This window comes from Harpia harpyja, chromosome 5 (assembly GCF_026419915.1).
Source record: "Harpia harpyja isolate bHarHar1 chromosome 5, bHarHar1 primary haplotype, whole genome shotgun sequence".
Classification (NCBI taxonomy): domain Eukaryota; kingdom Metazoa; phylum Chordata; class Aves; order Accipitriformes; family Accipitridae; genus Harpia; species Harpia harpyja.
In genome coordinates, this window is record NC_068944.1 from 47,203,034 (window position 1) to 47,219,212 (window position 16,179).

At 48.1% G+C, this 16,179-nt stretch overlaps 1 long non-coding RNA gene across 1 annotated transcript; it reads right to left on the minus strand.

The window, feature by feature from the left end:
• Positions 1-4,422: 4,422 nt before the first annotated feature.
• LOC128142501 (uncharacterized) lies at positions 4,423-12,624 on the minus strand. Its single transcript, XR_008235423.1, has 3 exons — positions 12,104-12,624; positions 9,985-10,087; positions 4,423-5,130 (listed from the first exon to the last, which is right to left on the minus strand). It is a non-coding gene; the product is annotated as an uncharacterized LOC128142501 (long non-coding RNA).
• Between the last annotated feature and the right edge of the window lie 3,555 nt (positions 12,625-16,179).

Here is a 16,179-nt window from a genome sequence, read left to right on the forward strand (position 1 = left end):
AGGTTTTTAAAAGCTCAGCTCACACATGTGCACACCCTGCTCAGCAAAATATATTCTGAGCCTTTTCTCTTAACACTTCTTATTTTCTAACTAAGATAATTGAATGACTCAGTGAACATGGCTGGCATTAAAATCTTGGGGGAGGGAAAAGCAGAGGTAGCAAGCTCTAAATCCTCTGCCAAATCCCCTTTTCATAATTTATAGTCTGTCACCAGTTTATCACCGAGAACTGTCCCTCTTTTTCTCATTCTCCAGGCTCCTTTCCCAGTGGACAGTCCATGCCAGCTGTCTCAGCAGCAGGAACGTCCTTTTTTTCCCAAGCCTCGACCTGTGGGAAAATCTTCATTGGCCAGTAATTGATTCCACCCTGCCAGCTCCATTACTTTAGTCTACAGTCAAACTGCCAGCAAGCTGGAGACAGGCAGCCTCAGCCCTCCCCTGCTCCCACTATTGAAGTCCGCTCCTACCCGGGGCCGTTAGCTACCGGGGCTCTGAGCTGATGTGTCAGCCCGCCCTGCAATTAGCACTAATCTGAAAATTGGCCTTTGCTAGCAAAGCCAAGCACCTGACAGCTAATTGTTGATGTCAGATTGATGTGCATTTAATATGGAAAGGTTAGTTATCAAAGGGTACTTTTTTTCTGTTGGTCTTGGTTTGTCTCTGCATTGCCACAGGCGCTTACAGCCCACAAACCAATAAAGATCTTATACTTCATTTAACTTAAGGAGCCTTGTAAATACCCTTTTCAAATTCTCGGTGTAGGGCAGTGCAGTACTCATCTATTTATATTGCTCATAAAGAAACCACTGCTAACCAAGCAGTTATTGTTTTTAGTCTCTTTTTTTGGAATCAAAATATTGGGGGGCGAAGAAAGGTTGATAACAGAATAGCAACTGCCGGCCAGCCCCGGGATTAAAAATGAATTAAGTTTTGACTCATACCCAGAGTCTTGCCAGCCTTTCTTTACACCAGGCTACTTCAGTGTTTACAGCATTACCTACGCTTTCCCTGGCTGTGTGTATCATAGGAAACATGCAGGGAAAAATATCGGTCCTGTTGATTTTAACGCGGGTTTTGCCACTCATTGCAACAGAGCGGGGACTTCCCTGGTGGCTTTGCGGAGACAAAAGGACACGCTCCTTCAGGTCCTGACCCTGTGATCAGACAGCAGAAGGCAATGCATTGTGAGCATGGAAACCCCCGCATGCGGCGGTGAAGTTGGCAGACATCCACCTACCGTAAAATGGGGTGTCTTGCTGACGAAGGCCATAGCTAAATGTTTTCCAAGAGTGTAGGGCAATCGCTAGACTGAAAACAGGCTGCACTATGAGCATTACCATTGGGAGCATCTGCCTGACGCTGCACAGGTTACCATCTAGCACCCCCGTAAACAGCTTAAAAAAGCAAACCCACCAGGTATTTAAACAGAATCACATTTGTTCGGATTGGACATGCACATTTCAAGTCGTGCTAAAGTCCTGCTAAAAAACCAGTAAGGTTTTGCAATTGCTCAGAGGAAATTAATATATCCCACGGAGCCTAGGAGGTCAGCAAAAATACTAGTGGCACACATAAAACTCTGGCACACAAGCCACAGTAAGAAAAAAAGGCTGATGGTTTTAAATGAAGCAAGAGAGAAGACAGTCTCCAGCATGGAAAGCATGTATGAAAAAGTGGTAAATCAGAGAGGACACAAACTCAACAACTGTTTGATACAAATCATATTCTGACAGGGAAACGAAAAGTACCAGTGTGAGTTGTGTGAAGCAATTGCTCGTATTCATTCCACAGGTGGAGGAAAACATTTTTCATGTATATCGAACGTATCTCCTTTTTGAATGAAGGTGGTCAAGTATTTCACAGAGCCTCTGTCCTCTAAATACTGTGTTTTAAGGTATAAAAGTATGTAATTGGTATTCTTCCACTAACCTCACACTGCAAAAATTTAAGTGGAAAATATCCAACTGTGCAGGATCTAGAGAAGGACTTTCACACAAAAAAACCTTTCAAGAGAAAATATTAATTAATTCACATTTCATCATTTGTTAGGCATTGCCTGGATAACAACATCTGTGCATTACTTCCAATATTAAATTTTACCCTCTGCAGTGAGGTGTTTAATAAATTTGACAAATTAAAAATTTGGAGGTGAATGAAAAACACAGTAGAGTTTACTCGGAGCAATGACTGGAGTGATGTGAACAGACGAAGTGGAGGCACCCGACCCAGTGGAGGGTCTGGGTTTTGGGGCAGGCAGGAGCTGCTCTCAGCACCCAGCACCCAGCAGAGCTGATGGCAAAGTCCTGCACGTCCCAGTGGTCCCCAGACAGATGACAGACAAAACGTTCATCACCGTAAGGGCTGCCACTTTGCCAGGCCTGCTGCGCTCCACTGAAATCACGTCACTGCTCTGACAGGTCCTGGGCACGCTGATCCTCTCGGGCAGAAACCCCAGGCCACTGCGGATTTAGGGAGAGCAGCCCCTGCCCACGGCTGCGTGTCCCAGCAGCAGAGCTGTGCGGGGGGCAATGGGCTGCTGGCAAAGGCCGGGCACATCCCACAGGCATCCGCCACGGCGTGTCCTCCCGCCGGGTGAGCACTGACCCTGGACACAAAACTCCCCGCCTGGCACCCTTGCAAGCAGCGTGTAAACTAAGCAAATGCTTCTTTTTAAATACATGCTTAAACCCCTCTGGGTTGGTCCTCGGCCGGGATTTAAAGATGTGATGGAAAGTTTTGGCAGCGTTGCTTTCAACTTGGCCGGCAAGGAGATGTTGAAAGCTACACGACTGCATCCACACTGGAGTTCTGAAATGTGTTAATTAAGACATTCTGTTACCAGCCCTTTCCTTCCTACGCAAGACAAAACCCACCGGGTGATAAACGTGTCTGAAATGATTCGTATGTTTTAATGCTTTCCTGAATATGGATCAATTTTAACACTTTTTATAACGCTTGTATCCTAGCCAAGACAAAGCCGATGCTCCAGTCTGATTCAAGCACATTTTTAACGCTCTCCACTGAATAGGTCCTAGAAGAGGAGAAAGTTCAAGAAGTCATTTCACTTACTCCCCTGCTCAGGGCAGGAGAGCAGCCAGGTGGATGTTTGTCTGAGTTGTCCTTAAAGATTTCCAGCAACAAAAGCTGCACAAATTCCCTCAGGCAATTTATCTTACTCCTTCAGTTTCCTTACTGATAGAAATTATTTTATGAAGTCTAACGCAATGCTCCTCTACTGCAATTTAAACAATCACTTTTCTTTCCTGTCTTCCACGGACATGGAGAACGCTGCTCCCCGCAGCTGACGTGTACGTAGTTGAAGCCCTCCATATTTTCATTAGTCCAAACAATGCTGATTTTTCCATGTTTCCTCAGAAACGTATCCCAGGCCCCTGAGCATTGTTTTCTTCTGCATTCTCAACAACTGACCCACCTCCTTTTTGCAGTACTGAAATTAAAACTGGAACGGGTGCCCCAGTGGAGGCCACACAAGTGTGAGCAGAGTGGGAGGATGAGGTTGTAGGTCCTGCCAAGCTATTCTCCGATTACATGTCCCAGAAGGACACTTGCCTTCCCTGCTACAACGTGACAAAGCTGAATTATCACCCTCCGCAATGCCATTTTTTGCAGAACTGTTGCCTCTCCTATAGCTGCACTTCATCGCTTCACAAGTTGGGGAGCCACTGGGCCCAGGTGCTTTGCCACTGCCCCTCTGTAGCGCTGGGGTTTTGGGCAGGACTCCTTCAAACCTGCTATTCCCGAGGGGCAGCCTCTTCTCACCAGTCCTTCCCCAACCCAGATATCTCTCCACACATCATCTCACATCACGGGGACCTCCCTCTTCCCTGTAAACATGACATTCCCACCAGGCCAACCAATCCCCTCTGCAGCAGTGCCCCTGGTGCCCTCCAGGCCCCACATCACTCGCCCTCCCGGCAGGGCAGGATGGAGCTGACACGGAGGTGATGCACGTGTGGTGTGACAGACCCACTAAGATGTCCTGCATGTGGACAAGCATCCCTGACTCCACGGAGGGGCTCTTTGGGAAGGGCCGGTTTCGTGAGGGCATCCATCCCTCCGTTGATGCCAGGGCAGAAGCATGGTCTTGGAGAACATCCTCCTTCTGCAGAGCTGAGGACATCCAGCAGAATCGAGAAGTGAGGTGCACATGCGAAGGACGGGTGCTGCAGCCTGACTCCATTCCCCTCACCTTTGAATACAAGGAAGCCAAGAGCCCTGCTCTCCCACCACTCAGTTGGCAAATGCGGGCACCTCTGGGGTGACTGCAGATGGGTTTCTTTCTAATTCCTCCATGACGAGCCCCAAAAGGTGGCTCTGGTGATAGACTGCCCTAGTATCATTCTTGTCTGCAATTTACGTAATGTAAACGTTATTTAGACACCCATCAGTATACATCCTGGTATGGAGTACAACAGCTGCTAGTTCAGCAAGAGTTTCAGCAAAAAAAAAGGAGGAAATTTTCATTATATAAAGTTTTTTCTTAAGTATTAATATCACTAGATAATACATATCCCTGTAATCTGGAACAAGGGTTTACTTCTTAGGATGTAAAAGCTGCTTTCTATCAGATTGGAACACATGTGTGTTTTGGTTAGCTTATATCTTGAGTTACTTAGAAAAGAAGGAAAAAAATGCAATTTTAGCATCAGCTAAAATAAGGAAAAGATCTCAGCCTGTCCAATCAAAACAATGACCTGATGCAGGATTCAAGTCTATCAGGTAATGCTCAAGGGAACATTTTAAATAAGGAAAAAAGAGTGGAAGTGGGGAAAAAAAATATCATCATTGTATTCTTATTTAGTAATGTTCCTCCACTAGCATTAACAGTTTATCTCGCCATCTAAGCACTTCTAGATAACAGACTGGGTTTTATGTTGAGTACAGGCTGTACCAAGTCACTAAACCCCTTCTATTGTTAAAGATTATGTAAAATGGTCAATCAGAGTGTCACTTCTTCCTGCCCATCCCCCAGGCTGCTATGTTGCATAGTTCCTTATACAAGCCAAGCATAAAGGGGAGTGAAGCGCCAAGACATAGAAAATGGTGCAATGCAGAGCCGGCAGGCGCGTGGGACATCCCACCACCGCAGAGATACATTTCAGAGGTCACCTAAGCAAAGAGAGAAAAATATCCAAATTAAAATTGTTTAGTGAATTTGTCCTTGTAGAAACATTTGTGTTTAGCAGCCTGTGCACCTGCAGAACTGCTGAGGACCTTTCCATGCCTTGGCCAATACAACAGGTCCCAGCACAAGACAGATGTGGAAGATGAAGCTGGAATAGGCTCAGGAGAAGTACACTTTTCTAGCATTTCAAATGAGATTTCTAGATATCTACACCACATCCATCATTCAGAAATAAGCTGTGTCAGATCAAAACAATGAAAAATCATGAAATTTGAGAACTGAATTTAAAAAGTTGCTTGGTTTTGCTTTGGTTGAGTTGGTTTTGTTGTTGTTGTTGGGGTTTTTTTTCCCCCAAGTAGGTTTTCATCCCTATTTTAGTGCAATTTTGAAGGTGCTTTCTGAGGAGGCCTAAACTGGTACAAGGTGGCAGCTGCAGTTTCGAGCTCCATGGCTGGCATTTATGTGCGATGGGAAACAGCTCCTCTGAGCCAGAGCAATCCCACAGGCTTCATGAGCAGCAGGGCTTTGGGGACAAACTCCTCCTCCGCATGAAGGCAAAGTAATCACCTCAGCCATGGAAATACCCGCAGACCTCAGGGCAGCTTTTGACTGAGGGAAGATTGCTCAGAAGAGGTGTGTGTGCCAGGCCTCAGAGAGGTGGGAGATCTGGGTAAAGAGGATGTCAAATTCAATATGTTGTGACCTCTTTTTTTTTTTCTTTCTTTTCTTTTTTTTTTTTTTTTTAGGAAGATGCCCATTCTCCTTCACAGGCCAGCTCAAGCAAAGTGATTTTTCAGGCCAGGCACTGCTCCTAGGTTAAACACAGATAGGCATTGATAAATGCCTTGGAGGATACAGTGCTGTTGAAGCCCATCCAGAGGAATGGTGGGGTTAGATTAATGTCATGGATGAAGATCAGTTTTACCCAACCACAGCTGGTTGATGCAGCACATAGGACGTGGCCCAGACACCTCATCTGAGAGCAGATCCCCTGTTTGGGGTGGATGACTGAGACAAGAACAGCTGGACTGGGTCAGACCAGCATTGCCCAGCTTCCAACCATTGGCAGATTTGCCTCAGCCAGCAATGGCTTCTGTGCATTTAGCAACCCTTGGCAGCTTTCCTCTCCTTCGATTTGTAGAGTGTCCCCTTCAAGCTGTGCACGCTTTCAGCCTCTCCAACATCCCGCAGCAAGGAGCTAGCTACGCAGCATCTGGAGAAGGTTTTTTCTTCTGTTTGCTCTGAACTTGCCTCTTGCTGGCTTCATTGGATGCCCCTATTGCTTGCATTGGAAGAACAATCAATCCCTACCATAAAACGATGTTATAGACCTCTATCACACCTGCTCTCAATCATCTCTTTTTCTCAGCACCAGAAGGACGTAAACCAGTTGCATCTCACCCTTAACGCTCATATTCCTGAGAAAACTGAGCAGGCAGGAGAGCTGCATACATTTGTGCAGGGTTGAACTAAGCCTTTGTTAAGTATTTGCTTAACATACAAATGCCTTTCACATTTCAAGATAGACAAATCAAGCCTATGTTCTAATTAAGGAAGGGATCAGATGATGTCTTCCCCCTAGCAGAGATTTTCCAAAATTTTTGCCTGGATTCAGCTGTGTATTGTAAGCACATGGGTTGACAGGGAGGGGAGGTGAGTAACAGAGGGCTTCTGCTATTTGTTACTTGTGCTATAGAGTACATAAAGAAAAGGAACAAGAAAAATAATTTCCACTTCTCAAATGTCCAAGAGCTGGTCAAGACTAAATACAGTTTGTATCAACAAGAGCCGCAAACTACCAGCACATCTCATTTTCATCTGCTATACATGGGGGCCTGACATGACAGATTTAAAGGAAACCTGTGTATCATTGCACCAGGATACATGTCCTCTTATATACAGCATGCACGTGCACACAGGCATAACTATATCATGTGCTGGCAAGTAACGGAGAAGTTTAGCAAACATACCTGAAATAGCTCACATACTTAGAGATGCCAAACAGGCTCGTGACACCATTTCCAGAGGGTTTTTTTCCCCCAGCTCGCCGCATCCCCCAGCCATTCCAACGACAGTTGTTCATGTAGGCTCGCACTCTCATGCAGTCATCAGTTAGAAGGTGACAACTTGAAAAACTATCATTTGTCATTGCAAGCCAAAACGAGCAGCCCTGCTCCTTCGTGCCCAGCTCTGGCGAGGAGCTTCCCCAGGCCCAGGCTTGCTCCGGAGCTGCCTGAGCTCTTGGCCCACTGTCTGGTCCCTCTGCTGCCTCCGCCTCTTCCTCCTCCTCCTCCTCCTCCCTCGTTCCCTGTCCCCTGCACCCACCGTCGTACATTCTCGCCTCCCTCCCTCCTTTCCTTCTAGCCCGCTCTCCCAGGCTTTTGCAGGGAAGAAAGCTTCCTCTCCTCTTTTCTGCCTCTCCCCCTTGCTCCAACCGTATCTGCTGGCAATCCACCCTCCCGGGCACTCAGGACAGCTGTGATAGCTGAGCAGCAGCTACAAATACCCCACTACATCACAACCGCTGTGTTTTGGGGGCTTACTCCTGCTATTCCCCCCATTGCAAAAGCTCCCAAAACTGAAAGCTAGTGCATTCACAACGAGTTGATTGATTGATCAACAAAGAAGACCAAGGACCAAATCTGCTTTGCAGAAGAACATGAAGGGTTTACAGAGCAGAGGAGGTACCTGAGCAATGCAGAGTGAGTGTCTGAGCAATTGTACGGATGGCACAGCTAAGGGTAGGGAAGATAGGCTGAATATGGCAAAGAAAAAAGGAAAAGAGAAGTTGGGCTGTCATGAAGAAGCTTCTTGGCGAAGAAATCTGAGAGACAAGCCAGGGAGTGGATGGTCCTTTGCTTTAGCCATTTAAAACTGGACCGATGGTGGTGCTGGACGCCACACTGCAGAGAGGCAGGGAGGCCCTGGGGGACGGTCCCCTGCAAGCCAGACGGGGCTGGTGGCCCTGATCCCCCGCAGCGGGACTTGTGCCCGGGAAGCTCTTCTCCCACGAGCACCCCGTGTCCCGTCCGCCTCCTGGGCAGCCCTCACAAAACCCTCAGGCGCCAATTAGGCCCCGAAGCAACCATGTTCCCCTGGGGCGGGGGCTTCCCCTGGCATTTCCCGGGGGCCACAGCAGTCGGGAGTCACTGGGTTTGGCCTTGCAGTTCAATTAAATAAAAAAAAGGAAGAAAAAAGCCCTAGCCCCCTTGCAGGGGAGGGCAAGGAGGGGGACGGTCTCCCCGGTAGCTGCCTAATCGCCCACAGGGTGACGGCCCTGCTCCTGTCAGCACAAACTAGCAATTACGATTAATGGGCTGTGGCAATCAGATCCCAGCACTAACAGAGACAGCAGGTCCCACCATTTGCATGCAGTAAATTATTCAGGCTGTCAGCTGTTCGGATGCGAATCGGTAATGTTGCGGTTAAACGCTGGCCACATGGCTAATTTGAGGTGTGCCCACCAGCCCCTGCACCGGGGAGAACTGGCTCTGTGCCGGGGCGGGCAGCACAGCTGTGCCACCGGCACAGCCCCGGCCAGACCCACGCCGCCCCGGCCAGACCCCGGCTGTCGCAGCATGCGCGCGCCTAACGACATGTCCTTCTGGGAGCAAAAAGCACCGGGAAAAGCCCAACAGTGTCTCATTTAGCTTAAGTGTCAAGGGACTGGGAACTTGAGAAGATGGGGAGACCTGGACGCCAGCGAGCAAGTTCCAGTGACTAAAAACCTACCTGCTCCTGCAGCCATGGCCAAGTGTTTCACAGGAATCAAATGCACGGCCAGACTCAAAACTGGAGTATTCCTATACTAAAAATGTAGCATCATATAATAAACTCAGGGTTTGCCAGTTAAACCTGATTTTTAAAAAGCCAAAGGTAGCGCTCCAGAAGGGCCTCCATTCAGGTGAGCATGCACCGAGTTCCTGGCATGAGCATCCACAGACCGCTCCGAGTGAACTAGATGTGCACTGCCAACATCCCGTTCTGCCTATCTGGCTGCGAGAGGTGTGGCTTAATGTACCCACCCTCATGCAGAAAATAATTCTTTCCAAATAACCCTTCAGGGTGGAATGACTGAACTCTCCTAAGCTCAGCTACTACTTTTCAGGAGCACGGCATGAAGAATAACAAACATGGGGCAGAAGGGAGAGAGTTATTTGGAAAGTAACGGGAAAAAAACAGCACGGGCAGTTGTCTACCTGTGCAGCGATTCAGTTCTTCATCCCTCTTTTCCCACCAAGAGAAGGAATGGCAAGAGATCTGGCACAAACACAACATCAAACTCAGAAGGACCAAGCTGTTTCTTCACTAGCACCTCAGTGTGGACAACTGCAGCAAAGTCCTGTCATTCACATTCAAATCAGACTCGCTTTACTCAGGGGTCTGCCCGTGTTCACTGGTACGCAGCCTGAGAGGGACTATATTTCATGTCAGGAGCTTGAAACGGTTCAGAGTTCTCCCATATGGCTCAGTACCCCAGAAGCGCCTGTACCCTTGCTAAGCATCATCCCCCCAGCAAACATGCTGGGCTGTAGTTCTGGCAGCTTTCTTGGAAGTACTTGGCTTTTTTAAATATGCAGGTCTTTTAGTAGGAAGAAAACATTTGATTAAGAAATATAAATAGTGACAGGCATTCTTCTGAGGAAAAGATAAAAAAACATATATCAGTCCTCAGACTTTTAGAGTTTGAAATTAAAAATGAAGAGAAATAAAAGGGGGATGGCAAGTAGTAATACTCTGTGTAAGCACAGTAGCATAAATTAGTAGGGAAGTCATGAGAATGAATAGCAAAACATAAGTTTTAAGGCACGAGGTCACTTGGCTAAACAAGTACCTACCTCTGAACGTACGGGCAGATCAAGGTGCCTGTGTCGGCCCAAGCTCTTCAGCACTGAGATCACATCTATTTGAAAATGTCTGGGCACATCCCATTCAGTCTGCCTGTATTTAGGAAAAGTAATCAAGAGAGGGTGGTTGTCAGAAGGTCAAGCTATTTCAGATCTACAAAGACTTAAAATCCATTCAAGTGCTCAAACGTATGCACTGAATAGTCCCATTGCGACCAAAGGGCCATGTAGCAGCGTGGAAATTTAGGCAGCAGTACGGGTTTTCGCACATCAGAGCCATATTTTTATCCTCACTGAGGCCCAAAGTACTTATGCATATATACACTAGCAGTAAAACAACAGAGTGATCCTTTATGACAGTATGACCATAATCTAACTTGACAAATGCAGTTGTCAGCATCCCTTAAAGTAAATTATAACTACGCCCCCTTGGCTAAATCCTGAGCCCTTTCAAATAACAAAACAAACGGCTCTCTCCCAAGAGTTGTGTTCTCTGCATTGTATTTTCTGACATGCTTTCCCATCATCAACCTTTCATCCTGTTGAACTAATTTCCATTGTAAGTGGTGGAAGGCAGGGAGGATAACTCCCGTTAACTTCACGCTGGTGAAATGCGGGCCTGCCCAGATGAAAAGGCGGTAGACAGGCTACATCCCTGGCAAGGCCGGCCGCCAAGTCCCATGCCAAGGAGCTCGAACAGGGTAAGAGGTACATACAACTGTGCTTTTCTATAAATAGCAGGTGAGCTGGGGCTAACGACCAGGAAAAGGTCCTCTCCAGCTGCCCATCTTCAGAGCTCACAGGGTGCTACTGTGGTTTGCATCAAAGTGCTTAGTCGCAGCTCTTCCAGCCTGGTGCCCTCACTGCTACCAGCAAACAAGGCACCCAAAACAAGGTCAGAGACGCTGTAATTGGCCCTTTTACAGGAGGGACTTGGCTGAGCTCTGGGTCTTACCACAGTGTTGAATGGAGATGCAGTGAGGTGCTGGCAGAGGAACTGCTGCAGACGGCCAGCAGCACGCTTTTATCTTTCTGTGTCAATTGAAGAAATACACCTTTTACATCCTATTTTCTCCACCCAGTACCCATGCACCTTTGTACTCCATACTGTACGTTATACACCTCTCTGGGTTGCACAAAGGACGATGCTCTTGTTCTGCCCAGCTTCATGCATCTGAGACTCAATCCTGCTCCCGGAAGACCTCCTGCCCCTTCAAAACCACTGAATAAACGTGGAACAATAACGGCACTTCTTTCTCATGAAGACAGGACCCCTTGCTCTGTGAGTCCCATCTGGGCCTGGCTTTGCCCTCCAGCAGGATGAAATGGCAGTGATGCTCTCAGGGACGTGCGGGTGCTTTGTGGCAGGGAGACTTCCCGTGCAACACTATACGCCTGCGGGAAGGGCAGATAGAGCCCGAGATGAGCAGGAGTTTTGTTTGCTTTGTTTTGTTTTCACTTTGTTCTCTGTATTTTCTTTACCCTAATGTTTTGGTTTTCACCTGTAAGAATCCAACCTTTGCTTCCCTTCTGATTTGTGGGTCAGTCACAGCAATGTGCGAAGTTGTATTGACATTAGTATAACTCACAGAAAATTTAATTCCACAGCCTTGCCAGAGCCTAACCAAGGCTGTCAGGGCTGTCACGGCTTGGATGGATAGGATAGTTCAAGGAAAATCATTCTTGTAATTGGTGCTGGCAATTCATTAGGTGAACCTGTCTTTCTGCATCAGCGTTGGATCTCAACCCCAGCCTGCGTGTGGTGACAATTTTAGGGGAAGATGAAGGCTTGGGGTCCTGCTCACACATATAGCTTGCTTCACCAAGAGAAGGGCTGAACCTGCCAAACCCTAACCCTGGGGTTGCATGCTGCCCCTAAGCTGTGCCTGGTGGCCTCACTCACAGGCATCCTCTTGCCCCAGTGCTCAGCAGCATTCTTCTCCTGGAGATGGAAAGGCAGCTGCCCCCAACTCATGCCAGATGCCTTTCCTCCCTCCCTCCCACTCCCCGCCCCTGCCCCTGTAAGCACATCTTCCGAAACAAGCAACCACAATGACCAATTAGCCTTAAATTGTACAAACAGCAGGGTCAAAGTTGGTTGGAAACTCACCTGGGAGTGAGTTTGTGGGGTGGGAAGTAGCAGAGCAGCTGTGCAAGAGCAGCAGCCTCTCCAGATGGCTCAGCAGGACCCAGGGAGGATGCGTCTATGTCCTTAGCACACTGCATCTATCTTAAGTTATCCAATGTTGACCTTGAAAATCATCTTCGATACGGACCTCTCCCGCTCCCATGGTTCGTGTGTGCAGCTTTCAGCAACAGGATAAAAATCCGGACGACTAACAGGTTTATCAAGTCATGCTTTAGTCCCTGCTGTACACGTCGGCCACTCCTATTGCTGCCAAGAGACACAGCGAGAGGGTTTGTCAGCCCGTCCAGCTTCCAACGCGGCCAACTGCTGGCACGTACGGTGGGAGCAACAAAAGCCACCCTGCCCTGCTGCCTCTGTGAGCTCTTGCCCAGCTGGCTGCAGAGCACAGCTCCCGTCCGCAGAGGACAAGTAGGAGTCAGCTGAAATCCTTCTTCCTCATCCTAACAGCCAAGGATAAACAAGACAGCCCGGCGTGCATGGTCACCGACCGATGCCTTTACCCCATCAGGGGTCTCAGACGGACAGCATCTGGGCACAGAGAGGAGATCTTCACCATGTCATCTAAACAGAGTCTGAAACGGAGATTTCAAAGATGTAGACCGCAGCTGTCTGGATGTGGCTAACTGCAAGGCTGAGCCCTGATCAAAGTCAGGAAGGATCCAACCAGCCAGCCTGATCCTGCACACCATCTCAGGTCTCCTTAGGTGACTCAGGATCAGCGGTGCCCACAGACGCAAGACCCCGGGGGGAAAATGTTTACACCTGCAAGGCAGCTTCTGCCCGCTGCTGTTTTCAGAGCCTCAGCAGATGGAAAATAGCAGGTGCATTAAGCTCCAATATGAGATTAGAACATGCTGTAAATTAAAGTATGCTCAGCTCTCCACGTACAGTCCAATAAGGAATGATGCATGGAAAACAATGGGGGCTCACATTCATCGCCGGATGATCATTCACAGGATGCACAACAATACAATTTCACACACAGAAATCAAAGAATCTCTCTGAAATGAAGGATCTGCTCTTTCAGGATGTATTTTTTAATTTTTTTTTCTGATAAAGATTTCCAATGTGCTGAAACCATTTATGATAATAACTGGGAAAAAAAAAGTCTCTGGGAAATTATTGGCACGAACTTTCAGGCCTCTAAATTAAGGCCAGCCTAATTTTCCAATTAGGCAGCTTGATAGGCAAGATGACATGTGCGGAGTAGAAGGGCAGGCTCTAAACGGCATTTTTATGAACATTTCTCATGCCTGCAGCAGCCTTTCTATACCCAACAGCTGAGGAGTGCACTTTCCCATGCCGTCAGGGGTGAGGAGGTTACGACTCCAGCATTGTGCCCCTTGTTTTTCACACAAGAACCCGGCGCGCCGCAGCTCGCTTGAAAGGGTCCAGCGCCCTGGAGAGGGGCGGGTGCCCCCCCGGGCCCCCCCGGCGCGCGCTGCCGGCTCCCCTGCCTGCCCGGCGGCTCCCCTGCCTGCCCGGCGGCTCCCCTGCCTGCCCCCCGCCCAGACCCGCGCCCACCACTTGAGCCGGCGGCTCGGTTTAACCCGCCATTGAGGTGGGCGACTGGCGACGCTAATTGGGACGGGGGGGAACTTTTTCAGAGTCGTTCAGTCGGCAAATGAAACTTCAGCTCCCCGGCGAGCCAGCGTGTGCGAAGGAAGCCGCGGCCCGAGGTGCAAAGGGCACGGCAGAAAGACTTCGAGCCGACGCTGCTCTTTCACAGCTCGAGCTGCCAGGCAGCTGCCTGCTGCCTTCGCCGGCTCTCGCCTCCCCGCTGCTCGCCCAGCGGAGGGGAACGCCAGGCGCCGGGGCGACGCGTCCTCCCTCAGCTCGCCGAAGACCTTGCCGCCCCCCAAACGCTGCTGTGCGCACAGCGGTGGTCTTCTGGGAGCGAACGGGACCCCAAATTGGCGCACGAGCCCCGCAGTCACAGGCAGCAAAGTCCGGCCCTCAGTACGAGAGGCAACGAAACCACACGCCAACGCCCGCTCGGCACTTCAGTGATCCCAAGCAAACCATGCCAGGCCTATTAAACGTCTTTCTCTGGGTCAAGCAACTTAACAGCCAGATCCGTGCTAGCCTGCAACAAGCCAGGGCAGGTCACGCAAGGGCTTTGGCAGATGGGGAAGGCAGGAGTTAGCCGTGACTAGCAGGAGAGGACATTTAAACATAGGAGTCCATGGACCACCGCCACTCTGAAAAACCATCCTTGAAGAACAGCTGTGCCAGCTCCAAGAAGCTTCACGTCCAGACAGCTTTCGAATATCTCCAAGGGTGACAACTCCAGAGCTTCTCTGGGCAACCTGTGCCAGCGCTCGGTCGCCCTCACAGTGAAAACGCGATGTTCTGAGGGAACCTCCCCTCCTGTGTTTCAACGTGTGCCCATTGCCTCTGGTCCTGACACTGGGCACCGCTGGGGTCCTCCTTCGGGCCGTTTTGGAAGATAGGAGTGACATTTGCTTTCCTCCAGTCCTCAGGCACCTCTCCCAGTCGTCGTGGCCATTCACAGATGTTCTACATGATGCTCATATACTCATTTGTGCGGCAGGTCAGGGCATAGCCTGAACTCTCTTCTCTGATGTCTCTGTATCTTTTGCTAACTGGCACATTAGATTGTGGCCTTCAACTTTAGCTAGTTTTGTGTTTTGTTTGTATTCGATATAGTCATTTTGACGAGAAGATGACAACTCCTCTCCCTGGGAAGAGAAGCATTAAGCCCTTAACTCTCTTTGCCATGCTACTGGACCGAGACTGTGAAATAACATTTTAAGTTCCTGTATGTGGCATGTCTTAAACACAAACGAGGTTTCAGGCTGAGAAGAAAAGCAAGGATTGAACCAGCCGAGCTGCTGTTATGTGAAGGAAAGGCAGTCAAAGGGGAACTGCTATCTAACAGAGCTGATTATTTCAATAGTTCTTTGATTCGTCATTAAAGACAGGAGAAAAAAAGACCTTTTTCACTACTTTAAATGTCAACATTTTAAAAATAATTTAAATATGTTGCCACTTCCACAAGTTAACCCAAAGCTGCAGGGTGACTATGGTATCTACCCCAAAGGGTGCTTATGCCTTGGATCGATTAACCCATTTGGGAAGAGTAACTCTTGGCTGCACTTGACGCTCAGCCTGCTGCAGACAGGCTGCAACATTAACAAATGGCTGGCTGCCTCACTACAGCTGATGTGCAAAGTGAGTGCATCAGCCTGCTTAACTGATTGAAAAAGACACAACCCAGAAGGAAACAAGAACGCTTAAGAGTATTTAAGAACTTAGTGATGTTAGTCTAATTTAGTCATATCAGGGATAATATTTATTTTGGGTTACGGCCAGATGACAACGTTATAGCCTCATTTGGGCAGTCTAGGCCCTTCGTATGTGACAAACACTTCCCCAGAATGCATAATTTACTGAAAAACACATGTAGAGTGCATGCTTGTATCTAGCACAAGTGCTCTCTAGCCAAAACAGAAGACTTGAAAAGCTTTCCCAGCATAAGGCAATAATGCTGTCATAAAAAAAAGCTTGAACAATAATTTGCCTGATTTATAAAGGTGACAGTATTAAGAAATGAGGAGGAATCCAAACTCTCCAGAATGCCCTAAACAAAAGTAAAACGTGAAGTATTCTTTTCTTTAGAAAGGAGCTCAGTGCCAAAGCTTTGGTGGCAAGATGCTAATTTGCTCTCAATATGCAGGCCCGGTTTCTTCAGCATTTCTCTTTTTCCCCATCTCATCACCTAAAGGCCTGGAATACGAAAGGGCAGACAAGCCCAGGGGGATTTACCAGGTCTTATTATAGCACATCAGTCATCAAAAGAACATTGAACTATTTTCATTTTTCTTCCAACTCCACACCACGATAAAGCTATTATTTTGCTTTCCAAGTACGTATAAGGTGTTTTAATGTTCTGTTTGTAAAATAAAAGGTAGAATTTTAGGAAAACTTACTAAAGCCTTCAAAACAGGACCTGAATAAAACAAAAGGCAAAGTATTGCTTCAGCTAAAACCCAAACCAGCTTTGATTCAGTTTT